This window comes from Rutidosis leptorrhynchoides, chromosome 5, assembly GCF_046630445.1.
Source record: "Rutidosis leptorrhynchoides isolate AG116_Rl617_1_P2 chromosome 5, CSIRO_AGI_Rlap_v1, whole genome shotgun sequence".
NCBI classification, from domain to species: Eukaryota; Viridiplantae; Streptophyta; class Magnoliopsida; order Asterales; family Asteraceae; genus Rutidosis; species Rutidosis leptorrhynchoides.
Window position 1 is genome coordinate 247,296,859 of NC_092337.1, and position 7,811 is coordinate 247,304,669.

Genomic DNA, 7,811 nt, shown 5'->3' on the forward strand with positions numbered 1-7,811 from the left:
GTTTGCAAGGTGACAAAGCTCATCAAAGCTAAGGAAGCAATGGAGAATTCTGACTCGACATCCGATGATGATGAGGTACAATCATCTGAAATCTCACCTGATTTTATCAAAATGCAAAATGACTTGATGAAGAATCTGGTCTCAATGTCAAAAGAAGTCAAAGGCTTAAAATTTGAAAACAAGGTTTTAAAAGATAATATCAAAATGAATGAGACCAGACCTTCCTCATCCAAATTGCAAACAGATGTGTAACAATTGACTCTCCAACTCAACTCTACGGAAACTGAGTTGGAAGATCTGAAAAAGACAATTCATCCAATTAAAGTTGAAAGAACTGATTATCGTTTAAAATCGGAACGACTTGCAGAAAAAGTTCAATTTTTAGAAAAAAATCTTTCTGATTTGAAAAACCAACATGAACCCACACTTTCAAAACTAAACAAGAAAATCGTTCAATTGGAAAACACCATAATTGAAAAGAACACTGAAATTTCTTTATTGTCAAAAGAATCTTTTCAAATGAAAGCACAACTTGCTCGATATGAGGAAAAACTCTATCGAACAGAGCAATCCAAAGCTATCATGGATATGGAACTTTCAAAACAAATGATTTTCATGAATAGACCAAAAATGATTCATGGTGAAAAGTGGGGGTTGGGTTATGAAGATCCGAAAATTTTGAAAAATGCTTCCAAAAAGATTCCAGGATTATATCATTCTGATTATTTTCAAGCTGGTTTACCATCGCATTTTGTACATGCTTCCGATGCTGATTTTGATGATATTATTGAAAATCGTAAATCTAGGAAATACCATCAAATTAGCTTAATGTATGAAAAAATCAATGCTACGATAGGTAAATCAAATCCTGATTTCTTGAAAAATCTTGTTGAAACTGAAAAGAACATGCAACGTGAAGATTATGTGCCTAAGCGTAGACTGGTTTATATCCCAACACTCATGCTAGAGAAATACATTTTAATGTTTGAGAATGAAGTGTTTAACAAACCCAGTTCTAGTATTACTGCAATAGATGAGGTGTTTGATGAACCAATTTTTGATGTGAAATCAATTCTACCAACTTTACCTGCATGTCCAGATGATGTTTTCCGTGAAGACCTAGCACATGAACTAACTGTCTTCTTTGAGACAGATTCTCTAGGTCAAAATTCTTTAGATGAAAAAGTAGAACCTCAGGATGAACCGAACATTGAACCTTTGATAGATTTTGAAAGTCAACTTCATCCTTTGCATGATTATTACTTGCATTTGCCTGCTGTACGTAATTTGAATCGTATAGTAGCTCAACTTGAACAGGAGAATATTGACTTGCAACTTAAGTGCCAATCATTAGAACAAATGCTTGCTTTGTGTGATAAATTGCCTTCACTGCCTAAGAAAGAATGTACTTATGCTTTTAAAGAGGGTGAAGTGATAGTTTCGGCTGAAGAATTATGTCTTGAGATTAAAAGCTTAAAACAAAATATAATTCAAATGAAACAGGCTAACACACTTAAGCAAACGTCTAATGTTGCAACCAATGTGCTTGAATGTACTGATCGGATTACTAAGAAGGGGAAGGGAACAACAACATCTAAGGATGTAAAACCCTTTACTATTCTTAAAAATCCTCTACGTTCTCAATTTGGCAATCATGGTTTGAAAGTTGTTTCTACAACTCAATATTTTGTTAAAAAGGTTCATTCTCTAAATGGTTCTGTGTTAACTGAAAGGATTCCTATGATTCCTATGTCAAAAACTTCAAAAGAGAGTCTTTTAAAGAAATCAGTTAAGTCCACAACACACACAAGTTCTAAACCGGATTTAAGTGAGTATGATGCAAAAGAACGTACAATCAAATTGGAAATTCTGCAAAATCAGTCATCTCATGTGTCAACTGAAAAGTTTGGACGTCTAACTAACAACGGTGTTTTTCGTGTCACATGTCATAATTCAAACTTGAATTACAAATCTGTATGGGTTCCTAAGTCCACGACTAAGAAAGTAGCAACCAAACCAAAGCAAACTGCTAGTCGGCCTAGGAAATCCTCTCATGTTTTTCAATTTTCGTCTGTGAACAAAACATCTACTTGGAATAAATTGTGTGTTAAGACTTCTGATAACGATGTAAAGATTGATATTGCGTATGATGCTTCATGTAATGTGGTTTTAAGTGATGTTTTATTATCTAAACTGCATGATGCTTTACGTGATTATTTCATCATTGATCCAAAGTTTGTTGTTAATCCAAAGTTTATTGTTGGTACTAACCGCAAAGGACCCAAAAAACTTTGGGTACCTAAACTCTAGGAAATTCACATTTACAGGGTTTCGACGTCTGTGTTTGGTATATCGATTCCGGTTGTTCTCAACACATGACGGGCGATAAATCCTTGCTTGTCAACTTCATTGATAAATTCCTAGGAACGTTTACATTCGGAAACGATGAGATTGCAACAATAACGGGTTACGGAGATTTTGTGCAAAATGGCATAACAATCAAACGGGTTTCATATGTTGAGGGTTTGGGGTGCAATTTATTTAGTGTGAGCCAATTCTGCGATGGAGATCTCCAAGTTCTGTTTGAACGTTGACAATGCTCGGTGCAATCCACCGAAGGGAATGATCTTCTTGTTGGTAAACGTTGTGCTTCACTATATACTATTGACCTCAATGATGCACCATCACATGCAACTATGTGTTTGGCCACTCATTCTACCAAAGAAAATTCATGGTTATGGCATCATCGGATGTCACACCTGAATTACAAGGGTATCAATCGACTAGTCTCTAAAGATTTAGTTGATGGTATTCCAACCTTTCAATATGATAAGCATCATGTGTGTCCATCATGTGCGATGGGTAAGCTGAAACGGACTAATCATCCGCTTAAGCAAAACCCCAGTACTTCATCGTCTTTGCAATTATTGCATATGGACTTATGTGGGCCCATGCGTATTTCTAGCCTCGGTGGCAAGAAACATATGCTTGTCATTGTTGATGACTATACCTGGTTTACATGGATTTTTCTTTTGCGAACTAAGTCAGAAACCCCCGCCATTATCATTGAATTCATTAAAAAGATTCAACACTCTTTTAACAAACATGTTAAGAGCATCAGAACTGATAATGGGACAGAATTTAAGAATGACCCGCTTGATAGTTATTTGAAAGACAAAGGCATTGAACATCAGTTCTCTGCTGCTCGGACCCCCCAACAAAATGGAGTCGTAGAACGACGTAATCGTACGTTGTGCGAAGCAGCACGAACGATGCTTGCCTACTCCAAATTACCTCCAAAAATGTGGGGGGAGGCCATTTCAACTGCATGCTATACCCAAAATCGTTGTATTGTAAACAAACGTTTTGATAAAACTCCATATGAGTTATTATATGGTAGACGCCCGAATGTCAAATATTTCCGTGTTTTTGGTTGTATATGCTATGTGCTTAACGACTTTGACAGCCTCGGAAAGTTTGATCCTCATGGCGATCAGGCCATATTTCTTGGTTATTCCTCGAACAAAGTTGCTTATCGTGTTTTTCATAAGCGGACAAAGATGATTAAAGAGAGCATTAACGTCAAGTTCGATGAATTTTCGGGAATGACTTTTGAACAACTCAGTTCAAAACCCGATCCTAACCTGGCTACTACTTCTTCCGCGCAAAACTCAATTTTCTCGAAGAAGGTTGTTCCTACGGCTACTTAAGAGGAACTGGATATCTTGGTTAATAGTCTTTATACTCCTTAACGGGATTCAAATGTTCAAGCCGTACCGGTTACACCATCACAGTCAACTACTGTGGAGACTCTTCAAAGTCTTTTTGATGAAGATTCAACACCAACTGATTCACCTGTTGCTTCTTCATCCTCCCTCCAACTCCTGTTACTGATAATCTTGACCCAGTTCAAGATTCATCAGTTGATACAACTCCAGCTGTTTCTCCAGATACTCTATTGAATCCATTAGATAATGTTACATCAGATCAAGCGGATCAAGGCTTAACGTCAACAACGGTTGATGTTTCAATGGATACCACTGATGTACAACCTCTTCCACACACCCGATGGACTAAAAGTCATCCAATAGATCTTATTATTGGTGACGCATCTGCTCCAGTGTCAACTCGAAGGGCTACTCAGAATATGTGTCTATTCACAGCCTTTCTTAGTAAGATTGAACCAACAACAGTTGCTCAAGCTTTACTAGATCCATACTGGGTAGTTGCAATGCAAGACGAGATCAATCAATTTGAACGATTGAAAGTATGGCGATTAGTTCCAAGACCAACGGGTCAACGACCAATAGGGGTAAAGTGGATTTTCAAGAACAAGAAAGATTCTGATGGAATTGTGGTTCAAAATAAGGCACGTCTTGTGGCCAAAGGATATCGACAAAAAGAAGGCATTGATTATGATGAAACATTTGCTCCGATTGCTAGGATTGAGGCAATTCGTCTTTTCCTCGCATTTGCTTCTCATATGAAGTTCACGGTGTTTCAAATGGATGTCAAAACTACTTTTCTGAATGGTTATCTTCAAGAGGAAGTCTATGTTGATCAACCAGAGGGCTTTGTCGATCCCATTCATCTAAACCACGTCTACTACTTGGAGAAAGCTTTATACGGTCTGAAGCAAGCACCGCGTGCATGGTACGAGACCTTAACAAAGTATTTGCTGGACAATGGCTTCTCTCGTGGAACGATTGATACAACGCTATTCATCCGTAAAAACCACGGTCACATTATCATGGTTCAAATTTACGTTGATGATATTATTTTTGGTTCCACATCCCCGGCCTTATGCAAAGAATTTGGTGACCTTATGGCCAACAAATTCGAAATGAGCATGCTTGACCAATTAACTTTCTTCTTGGGGTTACAAGTAAAACAATTACCAGATGGGATTTTTATCAGTCAAACTAAGTATATCAATGATATGCTAAAACGTTTTAAAATGACTGCTTTAAAACCAATGTCAACCCCAATGAGAACTTTACTGGATGCTGATACTAATGGGGAACCCTTTGATATTATTCTTTATCGAAGCATGGTTGGTTCTTTAATGTATCTGACTGCAAGTCGACCAGACATTACACTTGTCGTAACTGTCTGTGCTCGCTTTCAGTCCAACCCAAAGAAATCTCACTCCAAAGCGGTTTTTAGGATTTTTCAATACCTTAAAGGTACACCTAACCTTGGGATCTGGTATCCTCATGGATCCGATTTCAATCTCACTGCTTATACTGATGCGGATCATGGTGGTTGCCATGTTGATAGAAAAAGTATATCTGGATCAATTCAGATGTTGGGGAATAGGCTAGTTGGTTGGTCATCCAAAAAGCAGAACTGTGTGTCTTTATCAACAGCTGAGTCTGAGTACATTGCTGCAGCTCACTGTTGTTCACAACTTTTGTGGATGCAAACTCAACTCTTGGACTATGGCTTTAAGATTTCTCAGACCCCGATCTATTATGATTCACAAAGTGCTATTGCAATAACAAGCAACCCGGTTCAGCATTCTAAAACTAAACACATAGATATTCGTTATCATTTCATTAAGGACCATGTAGAGAAAGGGGATGTAGAATTATACTTTGTGCCTACTAAAGTGCAATTAGCTGACATGTTCACTAAACCTTTAGATGTACTTAGGCTAAAATTCTTGATCAAAGAGATTGGCATGGTAGAGTATAGTGCTTGATATTCCTTAGATCTGTTGGGACTTATTTTTAGGATCTTGTGTTTAGGGGGAGTAGATACTTTCTAGGGGGAGCAACTAAGTTTCAGTGCTTTAGATAATTTTTCTTTAAGGGACTGCCTTTAGATTAATGATAACTTCCTAGGTACATTTGTTCAATGGTTACGCAAGGGGGAGGTAACTCATTGATATCCTATTTCAAGGGGGAGTTAATTCATTTTCTTGGGAACATAATCAAAATGCTGATTTACTTTCTTGTATATCACATTTTGAGGGGGAGAAAAAGGGAGAAAATGAGAAAATTATTCAAAAATATTGTTTTTTCAAAAAGTGAATTAAAAATTTCTTTATTTTTATCATAAATAATTCACTATGGCTTGTATACATCTCAGTATGCAACCCGTGTTAACAATTGGTATCACTGAAGATTTGTACTTTGTATAAAATTCAAAGCTCTTTTGAGTACAAATCTTATTTTGAAAAATTCATAAAAATTGGAAAAGATAAAATCCAAAAATATTTAAATTTTACTGAATAAATGCTATTTTTATCATTTTACCGAGTCTGACAACTAACTGCACAGATTTGGTAAGTTCAAAGTTTTCAAAAAAATTGTCTCAGAATTATTTTTCATGAAAAGATTAAAATGGATTTCAAGAGGAAAAATCAATTTGTCAGGATTTGGAGTTAAATTGTTAATGTTTTGAAAAATTGGACTGAATTCGGTATATTAGGCCCATTCTGTAAAGCTCATTCGGTATTTTACCTTCGGTATCTATAAAAGGAGAGTCAAAGTCAAACATTACTCTTACTGTTATTAATTACTTACCGAGTCTGTTGATTATACCGAATCTGCCTAATTCTACCGAGTCAGTCATTATGTTTCTTCAAATTCTTGGTAATTGTTCATTTTAATCAATGTTTAAGATATATAATTGTAGATCTGAGATAATTATGTTTTTATCAACTAGAAAAGTTTAAAATAACTGGATTATGACCTTTAATTTTTGAAATCTTGTTGATTATACCGAGTCTCAGTCGAGTTCAATTAATCTTTGATTAAACTCAATTAATTTTGAAAATCAACATGAAATCTTGTCTAATCTGAGTTAAATTGACTGATCTATCATTTGACCGAGCCTAATTACATGTTTAATTGCTTATTTGATGGATTCTGTATCTACCGAATGTTTTCTTATCCTGATACCGAATTTGTTCATACAATTAACATGTTAACATGCTTATAATTGAATGGTTGATTGATCATGGTAGTGAAATTACATGATATATGATAGAATATGCATGTTTGAGTGACTTTCTGTTAATTGTTGAAGATACCGAATCTGGTTTTCCTTCTTGATACCGAGTCTGAAACTTGGTACCTTGAAAGTGTAGTGACCCGAACTTTTCCATGTTTATATATATTAATTGAGATTGATATTTACATGATTAAATGTTTCCAACATGTTAAGCAATCAAACTTGTTAAGACTTGATTAATTGAAATATGTTTCATATAGACAATTGACCACCCAAGTTGACCGGTGATTCACGAACGTTAAAACTTGTAAAAACTATATGATGACATATATATGGATATATATATATATATATATATATATATATATATATATATATATATATATATATATATATATATATATATATATATATATATATATATATATATATATATATATATATATATATATATAGTTAACATGATACTATGATAAGTAAACATATCATTAAGTATATTAACAATGAACTACATATGTAAAAACAAGACTACTAACTTAATGATTTTTAAACGAGACATATATGTAACGATTATCGTTGTAAAGACATTTAATGTATATATATCATATTAAGAGATATTCATAAATGATAATATCATGATAATATAATAATTTAAAATCTCATTTGATATTATAAACATTGGGTTAACAACATTTAACAAGATTGTTAACCTAAAGGTTTCAAAACAACACTTAAATGTAACGACTAACGATGACTTAACGACTCAGTTAAAATGTATATACATGTAGTGTTTTAATATGTATTTATACACTTTTGAAAGACTTCAATACACTTATCAAAATACTTCTACT